Raw genomic sequence first — 23,835 nt, 5'->3', positions numbered from 1 at the left:
CCTCACCATGCATAATCCCTCCCCCCCCACAATGCTAGCATCTTTCCTTCCTCTCACACCTTCCCTCCCCAAATGCCAGCAACTGTCCTTCCTCTCACCTCACCCCTCTCCTTCCCTTGTGGCAGCATCTTTCTTCCTCTCATCCCTCCCATCCCCATGCCAGCATCTTTCTTTTCTCTCACTCTTTCCCTCCCCCTGTCCTAGCATCTCTCCTTCCTCCCCCTCCTTGTACTCTCTTCTCCCTACTAAGGCTTGCTTCAGGGGGTTGTGGCTTCAGCAGTGATTTCCACACACTGCCTGCCACTAACCTGGAATCCTCTCCTCTTCTGCAAATAGGCTTCTGGGTTAGCAGTAGGCAGCATATGGGAATTGCTGCAGTTACTGTGACCCAATGAAGCTGACACCATCGTTGAAGGGGAATTCTATGTGAAAAACTCTTTGGTTAAATTAGGGACTTTATTTTATGTCTTTTCTCCTTTCTCCTGTCTTGTTTCATATCCTCACTACACCTGTCTTTTATAAATTGATCATTCCTTTTTAGCTTTTCCAACCCTTTTTTTCTTTCTGCCTCTCTGTCCACTCAATTTTCAGCCTTCTTTTTACTTTACAGCTACCTTTCTCATGCTTTCCCATTTCCTATCTCATGCCTTACTCAACCTCCTATTCCCTTCTGTCTTTCATCTACGCCTCATTTTCTGTATTTTCTATCCTCCTCTCATTCATCTCCTTGTCTACCCTCCCACATGATTCCACAATTTCCAGTATCTCCCCTTCCTCCATTCTTGTAACACAGCATCTCCTGTCCCCTTCCCCCTCATGCCTGCCATCTCCCTGTTCCTTTTCCTCTACCATATTCCTGTTCCCTCTCTCTTCCCTCCTGTCCCTCTCCCCACAGTCCATCATTTCACCTCCTCTCTCTCTCTCATCCCCCTCATGGTTCAACATTGCTCCTGCTCTCTTTCTTGCTGTTCTTTCCTCCTCTCGCCCCATGATCCAGCATTTCACCCACCCCCAGGTCCAACATTGCTCCTTCTCTCCCTCCTTCTCATCCCCTGCTCCAACATATTTCTCATTTTTCCTGACTGCCCTTCCATCCAGCATAGTCTCCTCCCTGGGCTTGCCTTCCCTGGGTATAACATCTCTGCTGTTCTCTTATCTCCCTCCATCCCATTGTCCACTATCTCTCTCTTTCTCTCCCTCCATTGCCCCAGGTACCAAAAACTTAGATTGTGAGTGCACTAGAGACAGAGAAAGCACATATAATGTGGACAGGGAGGAGAGAGAGAGGAGAAGAGATGCTGGGTTACAAGAATGGAGGAAGAGGATACATTGGAAATTGTTGAAAACACATATAATGTGTACAGTGCTGAGTACATCCAGTAGCACTATAAAAATAATTAGTACTAGAAAGAAGACCAGGAAGGTAAGATGAGGGGAAAAGAGGGAGAAAACCTGGACAGCAGGGCAACCTGGAGCTGTGGGGCACAGGCCAGCTGCCCTTTTTGCCTGCCCACCCAATGCCAACCCTGAGTATTATCAGCAATCTATAAAAGTGAACTAGAACATGAACTAGAAATTGTTACCAGAAAGTTTGAAATATTACATGGCATATTGCAAGTGCCAAGAGGGAAGAGGAAATTTAGATCACCTGTTCTCTACAGTGGTCAGTTTGCTGGGTCCCCAGGTAATAGTGTAAATTATTTGCTGTAAAGGTTGTACTGAAGCTCTACTGCACAGCAAAGTTTACAGATGGAATTCCTGCTGGAGATTCTTGTCCTTTGAAAAGAGAAACAGCTTGACCAACCTCAAAGTAGAGAAATGTCAGTTTAAACAGATACAGCAGCCCTTAGACAAAGCCCCAACATCTTCTGACCTGCCAGTGACAAAACCACCTCTAGAGTGACTTTGGAACAGCTGTTAGTACCTGGTGGCAGTGGCGTACCAAGGAGGGGGTGTGGGGGGCGGTCCGCCCGGGGTGCCAAGCTCTGAAGGGGTGCTCCCGGTCCGGTTTCCCCCCCCACCCCCCGTGCCGGGTGTCGCGTTTGGAAACAGCCTGCAGCAAGATCGTGATGCTAGCGATCTTTACCTGCTTCGGCTGTTTTCGCCGCCACGGTCCCGCCCCTCCTGTGACATCAGAGAAGGGGCGGGACCGCGGCGGAGGAAACAGCAGAAGCAAGCAAAGATCGCTGGCATCGCGCGATCTTGCTGCAGGCTGTTTCCCCAGGGACTGAAGCGTGGAGGCCGGGGGAATGAGCAGTGCTTCGTGGTGATGGGGCTGAGCGGTCCTTCGAGGTAGTGGGGGGGGGGGCAGCAGGCCTTCAGGGTGGGGCGGGCAGGCAGACCTTGTTGAGGGGGGGGAGACAGGCCTTCAGGGGGGGACAGGCCTTCGGGGGGGGACAGGCCTTCAGAGGGGGCAGGCCTTCAAGGGGACAGGCAGGCCTTCGGGGGGGTGACAGGCCGTCGGGGGGTGCAGGCCTTCAAGGGAGGGCACAGGCCTTCAAAGGGGGGACAGGCAGGCAGGCCTTCGAGGGGGGTGCAGGCCTTCAAGGGAGGGCACAGGCCTTCAAAGGGGGGACAGGCAGGCAGGCCTTCAAGAGGGGTGTAGGCCTTCGGGGGGGGTGCAGGCCTTTGGGGGGGTTGCAGGCCTTCAAGGGGGGGACTCAGGCCTTCAAGGGAGGGGACAGGCCTTCAGGGGGGCCAGGCCTTCAAGGGGAACAGGCAGGCAGGCCTTTAAGGGGGGGACAGGCCTTCGAGGGGGGTGTAGGCCTTCGGGGGATGCAGGCCTTTGGGGGGACAGGCCTTCGGGGGGTGCAGGCCTTCAAGGGGGGGACAGGCCTTCAGGGGGGGCAGGCCTTCAAGGGGAACAGGCAGACAGGCCTTCAATGGGGGGGACAGGCCTTCGGGGGGTGCAGGCCTTCAAGGAGGGGGGACAGGCCTTCAGGGGGGCAGGCCTTCAAGGGGAGCAGGCAGACAGGCCTTCAAGTGGGGGACAGGCCTTCAGGGGTGGGATGCAAACATTTAAGGGGAGGACAGGCCTTCAGGGGAGGGGGGGGGCCCTGGGGTAGAAGTACACGGAGGGAAGGGGGAGGGGTTCAAAGAGACGTTCATATGCCGGACTTTGGGTGGGAAGAAATAATGGGTCTGAAAATAGAGGAGAGAGAGAGAGATGATGGACATGGGTTTTAGGGAGGGAAGGAACAGAAAGGGAGAGAAGTTGGACACAAGGGATGGTGTGGAGGGGGGATAGAGATACTGGTTAGGAGGGTAGTTGGGAAAAGAAAGGGAGAGATGGTGGACCCTGGGGTGGTGGGGAAGGAGGGAGAGATGCTGGATGAAAGGGTAGTTAAGAAAAGGTGGATCTGTGGAGGGAGACAAAAAAAGGAAAGATGCCAGACATCCGGGGGAGAGAAGGGAAACGGAAGGGGAGGACAGAGATGGCAGATGGATGGTTAGCACGGAGAAAGAAGAAAGAAGGAGACCCTGGCAAGTAAGTTATCAGAAGACAACCAGAGCCTTGGACCAACAAGATTTGAAAAATAACCAGACAACAAAAAGGTAGAAAAACTAATTTTATTTTCTGTTTTGTGATTACAATATGTCAGATTTGAAATGTGTATTTTGCCAGAGCTGGTGTTAGACCGCAAACGTGAGCTAGGATTTAACAGAGAGAGGAAAAGTCATTTTTGTTTCTTTATTTTATTTACACCACAGCGCCAGTGTGGTTAGGAGAAGCCAAAGGGGGGTGAAAAAGCTATAAAATAAACCCACCAGGATGTTTGAAAAAAACACCCAATTGGCTGAATCGAATCGAAATTTTTTTCCTGAATCTGGCAGCACTAGTTTGCGCTACTATCTTAGACTTTAGGACCTGGATTGGGGAGAGATGGCATCCTCAGTACTTTATAATGCAAGTGAAATGAGGATTTGGTCAGATTTTTGAACGGTCTGCACTCTGCAGAAGAAAAATATTGTATAGGCCGGGGACATGAGACAGCAGGAAATGGGAACTTTTCTTCCTTCTATTTTTGTGAATGGAAAGGCTGAGGATGTCAGAGAGTTCAGTTAAAATATGTGCTTTATAAGAAAATATAATAATGTGTTTATAAAGTTTATAGCATTGCTGGCCTACCCGGTGAGGTGTTCCTAGTGGTGGTGGTGGCAGCGTGTCAATGTGTTGAGAGGAAGAGATGATCTGGGAAATTCTGCTGAGCAAACTCCGGGCCCATTTCCACCCCCTAGTTAGTCCACTCCACTCAACTGGTTCACACACTGAGTGGGTCTTTGGGTGTTGTTCCTGGGTAGTTGTTTTGGGATCTCTTCCAGTGGTTTGTCAGTATCTCCTTCTGGTCCAAGGAAGGAAATTTTGCTAACCTTAGTACTGATCTACAGAATATGTTTGTAACAGCGCTGCTTGTGTGGCATTAGTCTATGTAGTGATCGAAAGAAAAAACCAGACCTTTGCACATTTTTGCACTATATGTGCATTTTTGCACTATATGAGGAGATTCACATTTCCTGCACAGCTAAGTCCGTGTGAAGTTACCTTGTGCTGTATTTGACATCTAGCAAAGTCTCTGTTTGGAAGGAAAGATCTCAGCTTAAAAATGAAGTGGCCAGAAGTTATGGTAAAAGCAGATAGTGTAGCTGGTTTTAAGAAAGATTTGGACAAATTCCTGGAGGAAAAGTCCATAGTCTGTTGTTAAGACATGGGGGAAGTGTCTGCTTGCCCTGGATCGGTAGCATGGAATGTTGCTACTCTTTGTGTTTTGACCAGGTACTAGTGACCTGGATTGGCTTCCATGAGATTGGGTTACTGGGCATTGAACCAATGGGTTACTGGGCAATGAACCATTGGTCTGACCCAGTTAGGCTATTCTTATGTTATGTTCTCATCTGTAGGGGCCTTTGTTTTCACTTCTTATTTTAATGTATTTTTTTTCTGAGAACTTATCAGTGTTTTTTATAATGGGAACAAAAATGGAAGAGAATTAATGTGTGTTGAATGGGTGGGGGTAACTAATTTCTTCAGCTAAGTAATTCAATCCACCTCAACCAAACATAGGAGAACTCAGGCAACATTCACACACCCTCCAACCAAAAACGTCAAAAGAAAAAAACTGTTCGACAACCTCCTAGCCATTCGAGCTGCAACACTCGACCCCCAACTCTACAACCTATTGACCTCGACCACAAACTACAAAACCTTCAAAAAAGAAATAAAAACCCTTCTATTCAAAAAACACATAAAACCGAACTAACACAATCAGAACTGTCCCAAGCATCACCTGCAACTACTCCATATGTACTTCTGATGTCATGACAATTCAGACATAATTTATGTTATGTTATGGTATGTTTGGAATAATGGTTACATATATGAGGTTCAATAAAAGAAAATTTTCACTGCCTGTTTCTATTATGACCATTTATTCAGTTTCATGGTTATTACAAAAAATATTTTTTTACATGGGGGGGTGGGGGGGTTGTCAAAAAATTATGGGCCCCGGGTGCCACATACCCTAGGTACGCCACTGTCTGGTGGGATCTCTTTAAGAAAGGCATGGCATTGGCTCAGACGGGGCAGGTGAAATTCACTCCTGGGGAGTTTGGTGCCCCTGTGATCTGATAATAAAAGGCAGCTGGCTAGGTTGGCAGACATGACAGCGTGTACAGACTTGATAAAATTACAGTAAAATGTTTCACAGAGCCCTGGACGAGGTTTCACTGTTCAAGAGCTACAGGTTTAGCAAAGATGTTCTAGTTCATTGTTATTTTGAGAGAAGTTCCCCTAACTGCTCCTTTCTTTAGAATGTTGCTCTTCAAAAGGGTTTCTCTTGTGGTTTCTGAACCTGATAAGTGTGAGAGTTTCAGCTTCACTAAAAGACTGTTCTGGCCAAAGGCAGAGCCTTCCAGCTACTGGAGTCTCAGATTGGGAGGGGGGAGGGGGCATTGGATATGTTTGGAATTGGTTCATCTATAGAGTTTATGAGGTGTGGTGTGGTGTTGTTGTTGTTTTTTTAGTATTGAGGCAGGAAATAGATTCCCCCAGTTTGAGCTCTCTCTTTTGAGGTTTTGCTTTTGTGAAAGGGGAGGAGTGAGCTACAGTTCCTCTTCATTATAAACGGGGGATTACTCTCAGTGTGGTTTTCCAATACAGCACAGCTCCTCGGCACAATCTCCGGCCTTTCTCAAGACTAGACAGACGAGCCCAGGAAGGGTGGCCAATCACAGTGGGGACAAGCACAGCCGGGAAGGCACCCAGCCTGGCATGCGCTTGCCAAAAGGTAAGTGGAGCTTGCACCTTCTCCCTCAGCCAATGGAGGGAAGGGTCAAACTACAACCAGCGCCCAGGGCTCCGGTTAGAGCTCTCTTGGCAGAACAACAAGATTGAAAACATTTAACATATATTTCAAAGTATTTCTTAAGGCTGAAATGAATAAAGCCACGGCAGTATTTTTATTGGTAGTACGTAAGCAGCGTGATATTTGTTGTCTGTCTACCAGAGAGGAAGATAGTTTCTTTGCTACTATATGTATATGAAGCAGAGTTCTCCATGTATAGAAGACTAGGACAAAAAGGTATTGACAGGCGAGCTCTATATTAATCGCCTTGGCATATTTGGAGGATCATTTGGGCATGGTCTGTATAGACTGGTAAGCTGTCTAAAAGCAGGGATTTTTTGGTGTTGTATATCAAGGACTAGGGCATAGATATTTCTAAAGACAAGAGAGCTGTATATTAGTCACTTTTCATTGTATAAGGAGGGACTGGTACAGCCTGGTCCTCATAGACAGACACATATGAAACTCTATTCATTGTTGTATCTATAAGAGAGTGAGCTGTAGAAAGGTTGTTTTGGGGTTGTTGTTGTTTTTTTAACTTTCTATACAGAACCAGAATGGAGTGGATCCCGTGAATATGTGAGATACAGAAAAGTGGGTTTTTTTTTTGTTTTTTCAGTTTACTGCATATGGTGAAAGGAGAGAGTGGGCTTTATAGGCACAATATTTATAGAATAAACCATTGAGATGTATTGCTAGCTATATGTGGATTCAGTGGTGGGATTAGCAGGTGCATTGGCAGAACTGTGGAGTCTCAGTAGGGAATAAGCAGGATTGCTGCAATGTAGAACTGAGGTACAGTGGAAAGACCGAGCACTGAAATTCAGGAATCAGGTGGGTTGGCAGAACTATGTATGTAGGTTTTGACACTGGATTAAGATCATCAGTGTAGAATGAAAATACAATGATTACAATGACAGAAGCTAAGTACAGTGTACAATGTTCCTTGGTGTCAGGCATTACTTTCAGTGGATATGGAGAACTAGAACTGAACTGTATAAAGGCGGGGGGGGGGGGGGAGGGGGTTAATGTATGTAGAGGATCAGGGTAGTACAGGTGAGTTGTAGTTCTACTTTTCAGTGTATGTGAAAGTTCAGGACAGCGAAGTCTACAAACGTGTCAGTTAAATAAAGGCATTTTTTTTCTGTTTATGGAGGACCAAGAAAAAACGGTCTCTATGGACAGGTGAGAAACCTACAAAGCACTTTTCATCCTCTATGAAAGACCAGAAAAGTATGGTCTCTAAATAGAACAGCTTTATAGAGACAGTTATTTTTGGTGTATACAAAGGATCAGACCGGGCAGTTTCTATAGGCAGGTGAGATGTCTATGAAAGACCAGAACAAAGGTAGTCTATAAACAGACCCGCTGTGTAGAAACAGACTTTTCACTCTATATGAAGAACAAGAACTCAGTGCTTTGTGGTGAGCTCTTTCAAGACAGTTTTTTCACCTGGCTAACTCTCCAAGTTTGGGAATCTCTTTTCTTTGTGCACAGCAGGGGCTACACATTAGTGAAACCCATCACTGATGTGAAATTGGCATGGTATTTTTCTCTATATGCAAATTGTCACATATTTCAGGGGAAAGGGCCAGTGCTTATATGACTGTCCCATGAGACAGTCAGTATTTCATCATTGTGAAATAAGTGGGAGCATCTGTGCCCTGGGTTTTATCATAAGTGCAAAACTTACAATAAGCCTTTTATCTTCAGCATTTTTAGGCTGCTGGTTTCCCACATCATCTTCTTTCTCCATCATTGTGTGCAGGCAGTTTTTCTGTTCAAAGGGATGTATATGATGACTGAGATCCATTAAAGGTGTATGGTCCTTATCTGTGGATTTTTAGCAGTACTATAATTCAACCTTTCTAACAGTGCTGCATGATCTAGATCAGTGGTCTCAGACTCAAACCCTTTGCAGGGCCACATTTTGGCTTTGTACGTACTTGGAGGGCCTCAGAAAAAAAAAGTTAATGTCTTATTAAAGAAATGACAATTTTGTATGAGGTAAAACTCTTTATAGTTTATAAATCTTTCCTTTTGGCTAAGTCTTAATAATAATATTGTAATTTATAGCTAAAGAGACATACGATCAAGAAACTTTTATTTTACTTTTGTGATTATGATAAACATACCGAGGGCCTCAAAATAGTAATTTAATTTAATTTAATTCTTATATACCGCTAATAACCGTGAGGTTTCTAAGCGGTTTACAAAAATGATGCATTAAAAGATACAATAAATAAAAATAAATAAGATAGGTACTTGGAAATTCCCTAACTGTCCCAAAGGCTCACAATCTAACTAAAGTACCTGAAGAAATAATTTATGAAAAGTAAAGATAAAACTATAAAGACAGAGGTAGAGATAGAGATAGAAATGAATATTCCAACAAGATGGCGGCCAGTTAGGTCATCTTCTGTGCTGTCTCCCTTGTCCTGCTTTTGTTTTTGTTTTATTTTGCCTTTGTTGATTTTTCTTTTAAATTTCTTTTTCTTGGTTTTTTGTTCTGTCTCTGCTGTTTTCATTTGGGACTTCCAGTTTCGTTGGTGTTTGCTTCTTTTGAGCTCACCTACCGATTTCCAGTTTGACAGTTGCTCCGATCTGGCAGCTGAGGGAACCTAGCGGGCTGCATGTGGCCCCCAGGCAGCGAGTTTGAGACCACTGATCTAGATGGTGCTGGTGTAAAGTAAGGGTATTCCATCTAACTATACACATAGCCCCTTCCTTCCTGCCTGCCTTCTGAACACCCTTATAATAAAAATAATAACAGTTTATATACCACAGGACTGTGAATTTCTATGCGGTTTACAATGATTAAAAGATGGTACAAGTTGAGTGAACTTAGCAGAGTTAAAAGCTAGTGATTAACAGCTCTAGGGATCAGTTATTGTGGAGAAAGAATTGTACGGGTCAGCTGCCTAGAAACTTCAGGAACAGATATGTTTTTAGGCGTTTCCTAAATTCCCCATAAGTAGTAGGTGTAAGCAATTGTTCTAGATCTTTACCCCATAGTGCTGCCTGATGTGAGAAAAGGTGTTGATGATGTCTTTTGAGTTTATATCTTCTAACTGGAGAGGAAACAAAGTTTAAATGTGAGTTTCTCTTATGTCTGTTGGCTGAGAAAGAGAAAAGGACAGTTATATATTTAGGGGCTTATCCTTATCCCCCTCTCCTCCCAAAATAAACCCCTAATATCCCAGCTAAAGGCCTGGGTTCGTATAGCCTTCTGCTAACCAGAAGTCTTATCCTAAGATTTTTAATTTAAGCTGGCAAAAAGGCTGTCCTAACTTGAATCACTTAGCTCTACAGGTAGCAACTAAGGGCTCCTTTTATCAAGGTGCGCTAGTGGGGTTATCGCGTTGGACATTTCATCACGCACTAACCCCCGCGGCAAGCCAAAAAACTAACGCCTCGTCAATGGACGCATTAGCGACTAGCAGGGCAGGTGGCTTAACACGCGGTATTCCACGCATTAAACCCCTACCGCAGCTTGATAAAAGGACCCTTAAATGTTTGAGGTGATGAGTGGTCCAGTGGTAGATCAATCCCAGCGCTGCTCCTTGTGACCCTAGGCAAGTCACTTAATCCTCCATGGCTCCAAGTACAAAATAAGTATTTGTACATTTGTAAACTGCTTTGAATGTATAACCACAAAAGGCAGTATATAAGTCCCACCCCCTTTCCCGTCTCCTTATCTCAAGAAAGATATAGTGGCGCTAGGAAAGGTTCAAAGAAGAGCGACCAAGAAGATAAAGGGGGTGGAACTCCTTTCGCATGAGGAAAGAGTAAAACGGCTAGGGCTCATCAGTTTGGAAAAGAGACGGCTGAGGGTAGATAGGATTGAAGTCTACAAACTCCTGAGCGGAGTAGAATGGGTACAAGTGGATCGATTTTTCACTCTGTCAAAAATGACAAAGACTAGGGGAAACTCAATGAAGTTACAGGGAAATACTTTTAAAATCAATAGGAGGAAATTTTTTTTTTCACTCATAGAATAGTTAAGCTCTGGAACGCTTTGCCAGAGGTTGTGGTAAGCGGATAGCGTAGCTGATTCTAAGAAAGGTTTGGATAATTTCCTGGAGGAAAAAGCCCATAGTCTGTTATTGAGAAAGACATGGGGGAAGCCGCTGCTTGGCCTGGATCGGTAGCATGGATTGTTGCTACTCCATGGGTTTTGGCCAGTTATTAGTGACCTGGATTGGCCACTGTGAGAATGGGCTACCGGGCTTGATGGACCATTGGTCTGACCCAGTAAGGCTGTTCCTATGTTCCTTTCCCCTTACTGCTGCTATATAACTGCCAATGGTGTGGTGGCACTGAATATATGTGTGTGTTTTTGTATCTTACTGACAGTTGCAATTGTATTTCAACCTAGATATTCTCTGTAGTTGTGCTACCTGTCATGTAGAGTGTATATGAACTTTCAAGACCATGCTGGGTACCATCCTTAGAGGCACATTGGAGGAAATGGCCTATCACATATCTGAGCCCTGGGGTCCATGTGGTCTGAAAATCTTTTGAATAATTCTTTCATTGCTCATTTAAAAATGTAATGTAATGTAATGTAATTTATTTCTTATATACCGCTACATCCGTTAGGTTCTAAGCGGTTTACAGAAAATATACATTAAGATTAGAAATAAGAAAGGTACTTGAAAAATTCCCTTACTGTCCCGAAGGCTCACAAGCTAACTAAAGTACCTGGAGGGTAATAGAGAAGTGAAAAGTAGAGTTAGAGGAAAAATAAAAATAAAATAAACATTTTAACAAGACAGCATTGATCTAAAAACATTATCTATAAAGGATCTAGCCCCCCCCTGAAGATAAACGAGGACTGGATAGGTCTTGAATTCCAGGCAGCAAGGATGGAAAGAGATCTCATTGAAAAGTTCAGCAGTAGTAACCTGTCTCTCCTGGTAATGTTTCAGGCAAGTATGTCTCTGAGGGCCTAGAGAGGTTGTCCCTCGAATGATATCATCGGAGGAGACAGTAGGGATTTCCCAAAGACTGACAGGGTCAATGAAATTCTGCAGCCACTGACTCATTTACATGCCCAGCTGTTTCCAGGTTAACCCCTTATTTACATCTGCAACTAGAGTCCTGCTGAGGGATTCCCTCCTCCCACACAATCACTCTCTTTTCTCTTTCCTCTTTCACTTGTGGACAGGCAGGGAGTTTTATTTCCTCTTTTACAGTTTTCTTTCCTGTCATCTGTAACGAGCAGAAGTAAAATGCATCTGTGGAACTTTAGAACCCAATGCTGTATTTAATGCCTTCATTCGCTGAATTCTGTTTGCAGCCTGTATTGTACCTGCTCTGCGTTGGGGGCAGTGTATGAGAGGGTACTGGAGGAGGAGTCTACTGGTTAGTGCAGTGGACTGGGGAACTGGGTTCAGCTTCCACCATTACTCCCCATGACCCTGGGCAAGCCCACCCAACCCTCCAATGCTCCAGGTACAAAATAAGTATCTGTCTATAATATGTAAACCACTTTGATTGTAACCACATAAAGACAGTCTATCAAGTCCCATCCCCTTTCCCCATGTGAGTGGAGCTGTCACTGCTATAGTCACCTGTTCTGGGGTAGGCACTATATGTGAGTGATAGATGCCTGGGTTGCTGCTACCTCTGCTTGTTGTGAAGTGGGAGAGTGTACATTAGAGAATGACACGGTGGCTGTTACCCACGGCTAGCCAAAACGGGGAATGAAAAGAAGTGGTCAGTCGCGGGTATGGGGAGAAGGCCATTCACCGTCCCTTGGAGCGGTGAATGGCCTTGTCTCCGCAGTGAAATGAGGGAACTCGCGCAGTCACCGATTGTGTGGTCCAGCAGGCCCCCCCTCCCTTCTTCCTTTCAACCTCCCTCCCTGCCTTCCTTCCCCTCACCTTATCTCCCAGCGGCGCGAGCGAGCATTTCAACTCATTGCATGTGGCTGCCCCCAACCTCTCCTCTGACAAAACAGGAAGCTGCATCAGAGAAGTTTGAAGCAGCCACGCGCGACCCACTTAAAGATTTGTGCATTGAAAGGTACTGAATTTTTAAAGCTTTTTCTAGGAGGGGGTTAGGAGGGGTCTGCAGGACTACCAGGGTATTTTAAAGCTGGAGGGGGGGGGGCATGAAGGGATCGGGAGGGTTCCACATCTTCAATGTGGAAAAATTAGAAAAGCTTAAAGAGGGAGCCTAGATTGTAATTCTTCATGTGCAAAATGAAGAGCTCAAATAGGAATATAGTAATCCGTTAGAAAAAAAAGTCTTCTGGTCTCAACAATAAAGTTGTAACATAATGCTAAAAAGACTGATTTTAGATCTATCTGGCAGACTGTAAACAAAATCAGTGGCAACAGTGGCAGTGCACTAAGACAGCTGGCAAACACTGAAGTGATTAAAAACTTAACATAAGAACATAAGAACTGCCATCTCCGGATCAGACCTTCGGTCCATCAAGTCCGGCGATCCGCACACGCCAGGTGTACACCTGTCGTAATTTATAGTCCACCATATCCTTATATGCCTCTCTTAAGGAGATATGCATCTAGTTTGCTCTTGAAGCCTAGGACGGTCGATTCCGCAATAATCTCATCTGGGAGGACATTCCAGGTGTCAACCACTCTCTGAGTGAAGCAGAACTTCCTGACATTAGTCCTGAACCTGTCCCCCCTTAGCTTCATTACATGTCCTCTAGTCCGTGTCAAATTGGACAATGTAAATAATCTTCTCTGCTTATTTCTGACTCTCAAAATTTGTTTGCCTGGGAGGGTCCGATCAACATTTGACAATTGTTTTTAATTTTGACAGCAGAAGAATACTGCCTTTAGTTTATTCTGATGGATCATTTTCATTTCAAAGGGAGCACATTTTGTATGTCAGAAATATTTCTAAGTGGGAACTTTCCAATGCCATAATATTAAAAAGAGAAGGGGGTATGTAGCCCTTTCATACACTAGTAAATAGTTCTTTATAATGCAAAACTTTCTGTTGATAAACATTTAAAAACAAAGCCCTGCCAGCTGAAGATCTCTTTCTCTAGTTCAGCAGCCAGAACTTTGATTTATAAAATGACAATTGCACAGAATATTGTTTTATTTTTATACTTTAATAAAATAATTTCAATATAAAACTATTCGAGGCTTCTGCGGATAGGATCAGATGGTTTGTGAGGGCGGGGATGCGACGGGGATGGGGGACCAAGCTCACGGGGATGGGGCGGAGACGGAGACAACGTTTTCCCCTGTGTCATTCTCTAGTGTACATGAAAGAAGTGTAGACAGTTGTATTCTTATTTAGAACTATTGCATTGTAATTCTTCGTTCTCAACACCCTTGTTTCGCACAAACAAACTGCCCACCTAAACTCATTGACGCCATGTTTGTAACAGCTCTTATGCATATTCTGAAAAATTGGAAATCATCCTCGCTACTTGACTACACCTTTTGGTGGAACTCTCTGAGCATGTATCACAAATTTGAATCTTATGCATATGAGAAAAACATGATTTCTCGACTCTCCAGAAACATGGTGCGAAATAAATCACCTTGGTCATTCTTAGATTCATTTGTTCATTCTGACCAGTAGACACTTCTGCCTCTCTATCTCTATCTATCTATCTCTCTCTTTTTCTTTTTCTCCTTCTTTCTTTCCCTCTCTCTTATTTCACTCTCCCTGCTTTTCTGCCTCTCTATCTCTATCTATCTATCTCTCTCTTTTTCTTTTTCTCCTTCTTTCTTTCCCTCTCTCTTATTTCACTCTCCCTGCTTTTCTGCCTCTCTATCTCTATCTATCTATCTCTCTCTTTTTCTTTTTCTCCCTCTTTCTTTCCCTCTCTCTTATTTCACTCTCCCTGCTTTTCTGCCTCTCTATCTCTATCTATCTATCTCTCTCTTTTTCTTTTTCTCCTTCTTTCTTTCCCTCTCTCTTATTTCACTCTCCCTGCTTTTCTGCCTCTCTATCTCTATCTATCTATCTCTCTCTTTTTCTTTTTCTCCTTCTTTCTTTCCCTCTCTCTTATTTCACTCTCCCTGCTTTTCTGCCTCTCTATCTCTATCTATCTATCTCTCTCTTTTTCTTTTTCTCCTTCTTTCTTTCCCTCTCTCTTATTTCACTCTCCCTGCTTTTCTGCCTCTCTATCTCTATCTATCTATCTCTCTCTTTTTCTTTTTCTCCTTCTTTCTTTCCCTCTCTCTTATTTCACTCTCCCTGCTTTTCTGCCTCTCTATCTCTATCTATCTATCTCTCTCTTTTTCTTTTTCTCCCTCTTTCTTTCCCTCTCTCTTATTTCACTCTCCCTGCTTTTCTGCCTCTCTATCTCTATCTATCTATCTCTCTCTTTTTCTTTTTCTCCTTCTTTCTTTCCCTCTCTCTTATTTCACTCTCCCTGCTTTTCTGCCTCTCTATCTCTATCTATCTATCTCTCTCTTTTTCTTTTTCTCCTTCTTTCTTTCCCTCTCTCTTATTTCACTCTCCCTGCTTTTCTGCCTCTCTATCTCTATCTATCTATCTCTCTCTTTTTCTTTTTCTCCCTCTTTCTTTCCCTCTCTCTTATTTCACTCTCCCTGCTTTTCTGCCTCTCTATCTCTATCTATCTATCTCTCTCTTTTTCTTTTTCTCCTTCTTTCTTTCCCTCTCTCTTATTTCACTCTCCCTGCTTTTCTGCCTCTCTATCTCTATCTATCTATCTCTCTCTTTTTCTTTTTCTCCCTCTTTCTTTCCCTCTCTCTTATTTCACTCTCCCTGCTTTTCTGCCTCTCTATCTCTATCTATCTATCTCTCTCTTTTTCTTTTTCTCCCTCTTTCTTTCCCTCTCTCTTATTTCACTCTCCCTGCTTTTCTGCCTTTCATATATCTTTTATTAGCAGTTACACATACCCTGGATTCTTTTTATTAATCTGGTTGTAAGTAAATGATTATAGATATGGACTTTTTCTATACCATTGTGTCTTATTCAGATTTTGTGTGTTTGAACTGCTTTCTGTAAATTTCTTATAATATTCAATAAAAACTATTGAACTAAAAAAAAAAAAAAAAAAAAAAGAACTATTGCTGGTGTTTTTATCAGAGTGATCACGGTGGTGTTTCCCAGAACACGTCAGGCAAGTGCTGTGGCTCTGTCTAGCATTTGCCATTCTTCTAGGAAAATGTTATTGAATTTTTGTGAGATCATTTTTCACATAGAGTTTAAGTATGCCATTTAATCTGTGGCTCAGTAAATCGTATATCAGATCAGCAAGCTGAATCACTGAGCTCAAGTGATGCAAGATGTCTCCTACCTGTGCACGAAAGCCACCTCTGTGGAAGATATTGAAAAGCAGGAAGCCAGATGTGCCTGTGTCTGTCTGTCTTCTGGCGCTCTTTATTTCAGCATTTGTTTCCACAAGTCTTATCAGTCACTTCCTCTTTACAGTATCTGAATGTTCCTGCTGTGGCTTTCTCTTGAATTTCTTATTAAAGAGACAAAGACCTTAATTGAACTTATAAATTAATAATATTTTTGTTTTAATACCACAAAAGGTGAATATAACTTTATAAATGCACCAAATCCCAGAGCTCTCCTGTCCTAAAGGTCACAGGCTCAATATACTGTATTTACAGTATGTTGGTATCCAGAGTCCTTTAGTCCCTTTTATCCATGTGCCCATCCCTTGAGTCCTCAAGTGACAGGCTCTGGATCCATGTACCCATCCATCCCCTGACCTCCCAATCTTTAGCTCACAGGTTTTATATCCCTTTGCCCATTCTCTGTCTGTCTGTCCAAATTAGATTGTAAACTCTTCTGAGCAGGGACCATCTATTGTATGTTAAATGTACAGTGCTGCATATACCTTTCAGCGCTATAGAAATGATAAATAGTAGCAAAAGTAGTTCTCTCAGACCTTTGTTGTCAGACTCTGATTCCCTGTACCCATCCCCCAAGCTCTGGGTCCTTAGATGACAAGCTCTGGTTCCCCATACCCATCCCCTGAGCTCTCAGCCCTTAGGTGTAGCAGGGAGGAAGGTACCTGGGATGGTGGTGCCTGGTATTTCCACACCATGTGTCCCCCACACTCTACCCTGCTTCCCCACCCCCTCCATATACCTCTTCAAATCTTTGCCAGCAGTGAGCTGCATCTCCTACCTGCTGTTCACGCCTGCCTCAGCTCTCCCTCTGATGTCACTTTATGGTCCCGCAACCAGGAAGTGACATCAGAAGGAGAGATGAGGCTGGCACAAGTAGCAGGCAGGAGATGCTGCTCGCTGCCAGTGATGATTTGAAGAGGTGAGTGGGCAGAGAGGAGGAGCAGTGCCAGTACCCCCTCCCAGATGGCACCTAGGACGATCCATCACCCCTACCCTTCCTCGCTGAGCCACATCTTAGTTGACAGGCTCTGGTTCCCTGGGCCCATCCCCTGAGCTTTCAGTACTAAGGTGTCAGACTGGTTTTCTGTGTCCATCCCCTGAGATTTCAGTGTTTAGGTATCAGGCTCTGGTGTATGAAAGGGCTACATACCCCCTTCTCTTTTTAATATTATGGCATTGGAAAGTTCCCACTTAGAAATATTTCTGACATACAAAATGTGTTCCCTTTGAAATGAAAATGATCCATCAGAATAAACTAAAGGCAGTATTCTACTGCTGTCAAAATTAAAAACAATTGTCAAATGTTGATTGGACCCACCCAGGCAAACAAATTTTGAGAGTCAGAAATAAGTTCCCTGTATTTTATTCATTCATTCATTTATTTAATTTTTTTTTTTCTATCCTGTTCTTGCAATCTCCCCAAAGAGCTCAGAATGGGTTTCAGGTTCATGTACATAATACACTGTTAACAAGTTATAATTTGTTGTAGTTACAGTAAAAGTTTATTTGATATATGGTTTTATCCTAACTCGACACCTACTAGGGATCTAATATCAATATACATAATATGTATACAGTTTACAGGTTAGATTTGCTATAGTTACAGTGGGTGTAAATAAGGGTGCCTTTTTTTACTCCCGACACTCCAGCACTGTATCGGCAGGCGCTCCTGCCCTTCCTTCGCTGGACAGCTGCAGCGAGGATCTAGGACCAATAAACATTTCTATGTAATCTGTCAGTCATGGCCAGGGGAGTTAGGTGCAGTGGTCTAAACCCAAACTGGTTATTATGAAATAATTTATTTACCTCCAAGTACTGCTGAAGATACATCCTAACCTAAAGCTTAATCACTTTACCCAAAAGGACAGGTTTGAAATTAATTGAAATTGACAGCAATCAGCTGGATCAGCCCTAGATTTTTTTTAGTATCTTTTTCAGGGTATCTAGCATCAAAACATCCTATTTATGTATTTATCTTGCAATGTACTATGACCAGAAGACTGTGTTAGTTTTCTCATTATTATTTGTTGCTTCTATCCTTGAGTATCGATAATATTTCTTATTGTGATATGATGTACTGAAGGGAGCTGTCACTTGGTTTTTCTTGTTAGGCTTCCTCGGAAGCCTTTGTTGTATATTTTCTATTCTATAACTATGAAATCAATAAAAATATTTTGAACAAAAAAAAAAAAAAAAAAGAAATCAAAACCCTGCTTTTCAAAAAATTCATCCAAATATCTTAACCCCTCCTCTTTTACCTCCAGAAGATTCACCTACCTTCAGATAACCTTCCCCCAAATTACCCACCTTAACACCTTCCAATTAAACAAATACCATAAATAGATTGTAACCTACCCTCTCTAACTGAATTCCATATGTATTTTTCATACAGTTCTTCACTGTCAGTTTAATTTCCATCCTATAAGTTCACATAGAATTTTTCTTTTTTCAACCATCTTTATTTTCTCTTCTTTATTAATTTCCAGGTACTTTAGTTAGATTGTGAGCCTTCGGGACAGTAAGGGAATTTTTTAAGTACCTTCTTACTTCTCATTTATAATCTTAATGTATATTTTCTTCAAACCGCTTAGAACCTAACGGATGTAGCGGTATATAAGAAATAAATTACATTACATTACATTACTGTAACATGATGTCAGATAAAGGCCAAATGACCCATCCGCAGCATCCACTATCTCCTCCTCTCCCTATTGGCTAAGGCTCTTTACCCCTGCATTGTGATGTCATAGAACTTTATCGCTATAGAAACATGATGGCAGATAAAGGCCAAATGGTCCTTCCGCAGCATCCACTATCTCCTCCTCTCCCTATTGGCTAAGGCTCTTCACACCTACATTGTGATGTCATAGAACTTTATGGTTATAGAAACACTGTAATTTAATTTCCATCCTATAAGTTCACATAGAATTTTTCTTTTTTCAACCATCTTTATTTTCTCTTCTTTATTAATTTCCAGGTACTTTAGTTAGATTGTGAGCCTTTGGGACAGTAAGGGAATTTTTTAAGTACCTTCTTACTTCTCATTTATAATCTTAATGTATATTTTCTTCAAACCGCTTAGAACCTAACGGATGTAGCGGTATATAAGAAATAAATTACATTACATTACATTACATATCAATCATCAAATGATGAGTTTACAATAAGGCCTAGATAAAAGTGCAATAACCTGACAAGGAGGCAACTGGACTTCAATCAATTACAGGTATCATTGCAACTGTTTTATCAAGGGCACAAGTGCTTACCAGCTCATTAGTGGTGATATCAAAGACCCAGTATTTCTCTAGGCAACCGGAAGCCTCTCCATTTTTGATTGAAATTGAGTTGCAAAATGTGTTTGCTGATAGGAGTCGGTCTCTCATATTATATCTATTTTAAGAAGTCATAAGAACATAAGAATAGCCTTACTGGGTCAGACCAATGGTCCATCAAGCCCAGTAGCCCATTCTCAAGATGGCCAATCCAGGTCATTAGTACCTGGCCACAACCCAAAGAGTAGCAACATTCCATGCTACCGATCCAGGGCAAGTAGTGGCTTCCCCCATGTTTTTCTCAATAACAGACTATGGACTTTTCCTCCAGGAAATTGTCCAAACCTTTCTTAAAACCAGCTACTTTATCCATTCTTACCACAACCTCTGGCAACGCGTTCCAGAGCTTAATTATTTTCTGAGTGAAAAAAAATTTCCTCTTATTGGTTTTAAAAGGATTTCCCTGTAATTTTCCCAACTCAACCCTCCCCCCATGGCCCCAAACCCCAAGTGACCTCCAAGACTTACTTGCAGGTTAAAATTGGCATTACTGTCCCCTAGGGGAAATCAGATGGGGGAATTTGAGACAAAGAGAAGATCAGAATGGAGGGATAAAAATGGAGGGTGGTGGATTGGGTGGCACTACCACCTATATACCTATCATGTTGTCAGTGCACAGGTTGTGTTACATGTCTAGACCAATAGTGCAGAGGTCCTGAGCTATCTGTCAAGGCATGTAATATGGTACCAAGGCAGTAATTGTCTTCTCTGTGAGTGAATGCAGGGCATGCCTCCTGCATTAACCATACAAGCTTTGCAATTACCTCACATTAACTTTTGCTGTTAATATGCAGTAAGTACTAAACCCTTCCGCCTTTACTAAAAGAGCCCCTTAGTTGTTTATGCTGTTCCATAGTACTGTAAGAAATTATTTTGTTGTACAGTTATAGAAAGCAATGTAAAAATGATATAAAAATATGGACCGGCTCAGCTTGTCCCTAGTCTCCTTGGACCCATCTAGTGACCCCACACCTTTAATAAAAAAAAATCAGTAGGAGGTGAAAATGAGCGAGTTCTATCTTCTAAGGAAACCCCTGATGACTCGGCTAAAGCCATAGGCAGGCCTTTCCCTCACTGACAGAGTTAGTTCTTCTTTACTGCTGGGCTGATGACTCATGGCCCAGATAGGAGTTTAATTTGCTTATGGGTAATAAAAGGATATCAACAGGCAGAGCAATTGTGTACAATAATAATAATAATAACTTTATTCTTCTATACCACCACAATCCGACGACTTCTCGGCAGTTTACATTGAAGAGAGCTGGACAATCAGCGAAGTACAAAATACAAATAGCAAAAGTACAATATTTCTTAAGGATAATCAGAGTAGAATTATTGCAATTATTAAAGAATTATTACATTTTGTAATTTCTATTTAGGAAATAAACCTATCAAATAGTATAGTTTTAGGTTTTTTTCCCGAAAAGCGCCGTAAGTCAACCTGGCTCCACTAATGTAATTACCAAACCAGGACTGCTGTTTACTTGCTTGAAGCATAAAAGTCCTATCCAAAAATAACCTATAACTACAACCAGTAATTTTTGGATAGGCAAATAAATTACAATTTCTGGTTCTCCTCGTGGGGTTATATAGCACAAAATGAGACAGAAGATAGGTGGGGGCCAGTCCCCAAATCAACTTAAAACAAATACAAGAAAATTTGAATATTACTCGTGCCTCCACTGTAACCAGTGCAGCAATCTATAGTAGGGACTGACATGATCTCTTTTCTTCTGTCCAAATTCTTAAACTTTTGCTGAATAGGTCATTGAGGTATATTGCCACAATATGGGAAAAATGGGGGCAAATGCAAGGCTGGCTGGAAGTACATTGGCTGAACTATATGGTATGTGGCAGGGAGGTGGGGGGGGGGGGGGAGAGAGAGAGAAGCCCCAGAATGAAATAATGGGAAGTTGCTGCAGTGCTGAACTGAGTAGCACTGGCAGCGCTGCATGGGAGAGGCTCAGTACTGCAGCTGCAGGGGATGTTATGGGCAGGAGTGAGGTACATTTGCAGAACTATGGGAGCTCAGTAGTAGGATAGCAGAGGCTGCTGCAGGGCAGCAGTGAGGTGACTTGGCAGAGTTGTGGGTCTCAGGAGTTAATCAGTGAAAATGCCATGCAGAATTGAAATGCACTGGCTGAGCTGTATTGAAGGAACTCCATACTGCAGTTGCAGAGTTAGGTAAATTGGCAGAGTTAATGTATATAGGTTTCAGGCAGTGGAGTAAGACCATCAGAGTCTGGAATGGAATGAAAATAAAATAGAGACAATCAGATGCCCAAAGCATGGCAGAAGCTAGTGTAAATTTCCTTGGTGTCAGAAATGAATTTTTATTGAGATTTATTAACCACTTTTTTTCATGGAGAGATTCACCCAAAGCAGTTTACAATACACTGAATAGTAATCAGATTGTAACAGCACAAGCAGGGTTTAGGTTTGGGTCTGTGCCCATGCAGCCAGACCTAGACTTAACTGGTAAAGAAAAACTCTTCATTGATCCAAAGAAATGAAATTCTGCACCCTGTTACTTCACATGGACAGGTGTACAAGTAGTAGTCTCTTTGTTCATGAAGCAAAAGTCCTGGTATTTCTTAGGTCTTGTGACTGCCACGCCCAGACATAGTCTGTAACAGACCTCAGAACAAGACTCATAGGTTATTCGGCAAAGGAATAGGTTGGCTTACCTCAGCCAATCAGAGTCTCTAGGGATTGTAGTCCAGATGCATAAAGGAATCATGTTTTCCCTGGGCCTCCTGACCTGGCTCTGGCCCTACTTTTTTATACTTCCTGATTCCTGTCTCCATGACTCCTCCTTCTAATCTAATCTAAATCTTGGATTTATATACTGTGTCATCTCCCCAAAAGGAGCTTGACTCTTTTCACATCAAAATCAATAATCGAAGTGAAAGTAGTTAGATTAGAGAGAAAATAACTTATTAATGAAGACCCTCATCCGACATCCTAGAGAGAAGATGACTAATTTTCCTTAGGACAGTTTTCTAAGAACTGTTGAAATAACAATGTTTTCATAGATTTACAGAAAATCTGGAAAGAGAGAAGAGTTCTAACACAAGAAGGAATCCCGTTCCAAATCATTGTAAAAGTATATGAGAAAGATCGAGTAATATTACCAATAGATTTTATTCCTTTTAAAGATGGAAAGGATAGTTTAAATTTCTGAGTTTCTTGAATCAGATATCTGATTATTCAAAGATAGAGGAATCAAATACTTCCCCTTAAGGAAAAGCTTTCTAGATTAAGGTAGCTCTGAAAATGTGAGGGAGTATCCAGCAGGGAGAGTGGTAGCATCTTGTAGACTTCCTCACACACCCTCCCCATCAGCTCAACTATACCTGATTGAATGTCTGCCAGATAAGGGTCCACCGCCCATGATAAAAAGCCAGTATTCACATTCTCTTGGCCCGTTTGATATCACATTTCAGAATCAAAGTCCTGTAGGCAGAGGAACCACCTCATGAGGCGAGCATTGGAGTTCTTGTGGTGAGCCATCCACAGAAGGAGAGTGTGGTCCGTGACCAACAGAAAGTGTCAACCTAGTAAATAGTACTGGAATGTATCTAAGGTCCATTTGACAACTAGGGCTTCTTTCTCAAAGACTGCATAGTTCCTTTCTCTGGGTGAACAATTTGCAGTTATTGCTCCCCTTGCGTTTCCTGAGCCATGATGGCCCCAAGTCCCGCCTCTGAGGTATCTGGCTATACCACAAAAGGTCAGTTGAAGTATAGGCCAACCAGCACCAGCTCCCAGCTATGAGGTGTCATCCTTCAAAACTTGAAATGCCTTGTCCAGCTCCAATGACCACAGTACTTTATCTGGGGCGTTCTTCTGTAGCAGGCGGGTCAGGGGTTCCGCCTTGTCTGCAAACCCTGGGATAAATTGCTTGTAATATCCCATGAGCTCTAAGAAGACTCGCACCTGCTTCTTGGTCTGGGGAACTGGCACATTGGTAATGGCTTCTACCTTCTGGGGTTTCACTAGGCCATGCCCAACCAAGTACCCTAGATATTGACCAACCTGTCTTCTAAGAAAGCATTTCTTTGGATTGGCCATCAATCAAGCAGTCTAGAACTGCTTCTATTTGAACAAGATGAGTCCTCCAGTCTTAGCTTGACTAAGAACTATGTACTGTATTTGTGCTTTTTACATATTTGTATCTCATCACTGAATGTCCAGTTCTCTTATTTGTAAACTGCCTAGAACTCTTGGGTGTTGGCGGTATAGAAAATAAAGTTATTATTATTATTAGCTATAGACAGCTGTCATCTAAATAGGTGGTTGTATAGTCCCTTAATGACCTGAGGAGGTAATCAATCAAGTGTTGAAATATAATTCATTATTTTTTGTATTTTTACTTTTCTATTGATGATGGAGCTCCTTTCCTTTTGTTTAGTATTATGTAAACCGCTATGATGATGTTTTGAACAGCGGTCTGTAAATGCCAATAAACATAGTGGTGGCTCCATGAAAGCCAAAAGGTAGCACTGTAAACTGGAACAAACCCTGAAGTGTGGAAAAGGATGTCTTCTCCTTGGCAGTTAGAGTAAGGGGTCTTTCCAATATCACTTTATCAGGTCCAGTCTAGAGATGAACTGGGCACCAACACAATGGGGGAGGACTAGCTACTTGCCAACTCTTCAATAACACCCAGTTCCAGCATGCTGTCGAGTGGCTGGGATCTAATAGGGCCTTTGACTCCTGGCTCAATGACATCATGAGTTCCAAGGTGAGTCCAGCCTGGCTTCCCTGAAAAAAAACACAGCTTGGTTTTGCAGTACCAACTATTCCAGGTCATCTCTCTGTGGAGG

Source organism: Geotrypetes seraphini, chromosome 11 (assembly GCF_902459505.1).
Source record: "Geotrypetes seraphini chromosome 11, aGeoSer1.1, whole genome shotgun sequence".
Taxonomy (NCBI): domain Eukaryota; kingdom Metazoa; phylum Chordata; class Amphibia; order Gymnophiona; family Dermophiidae; genus Geotrypetes; species Geotrypetes seraphini.
The sequence above is the reverse complement of the archived record's forward strand: the minus strand, read 5'-3'. Positions refer to the sequence as shown.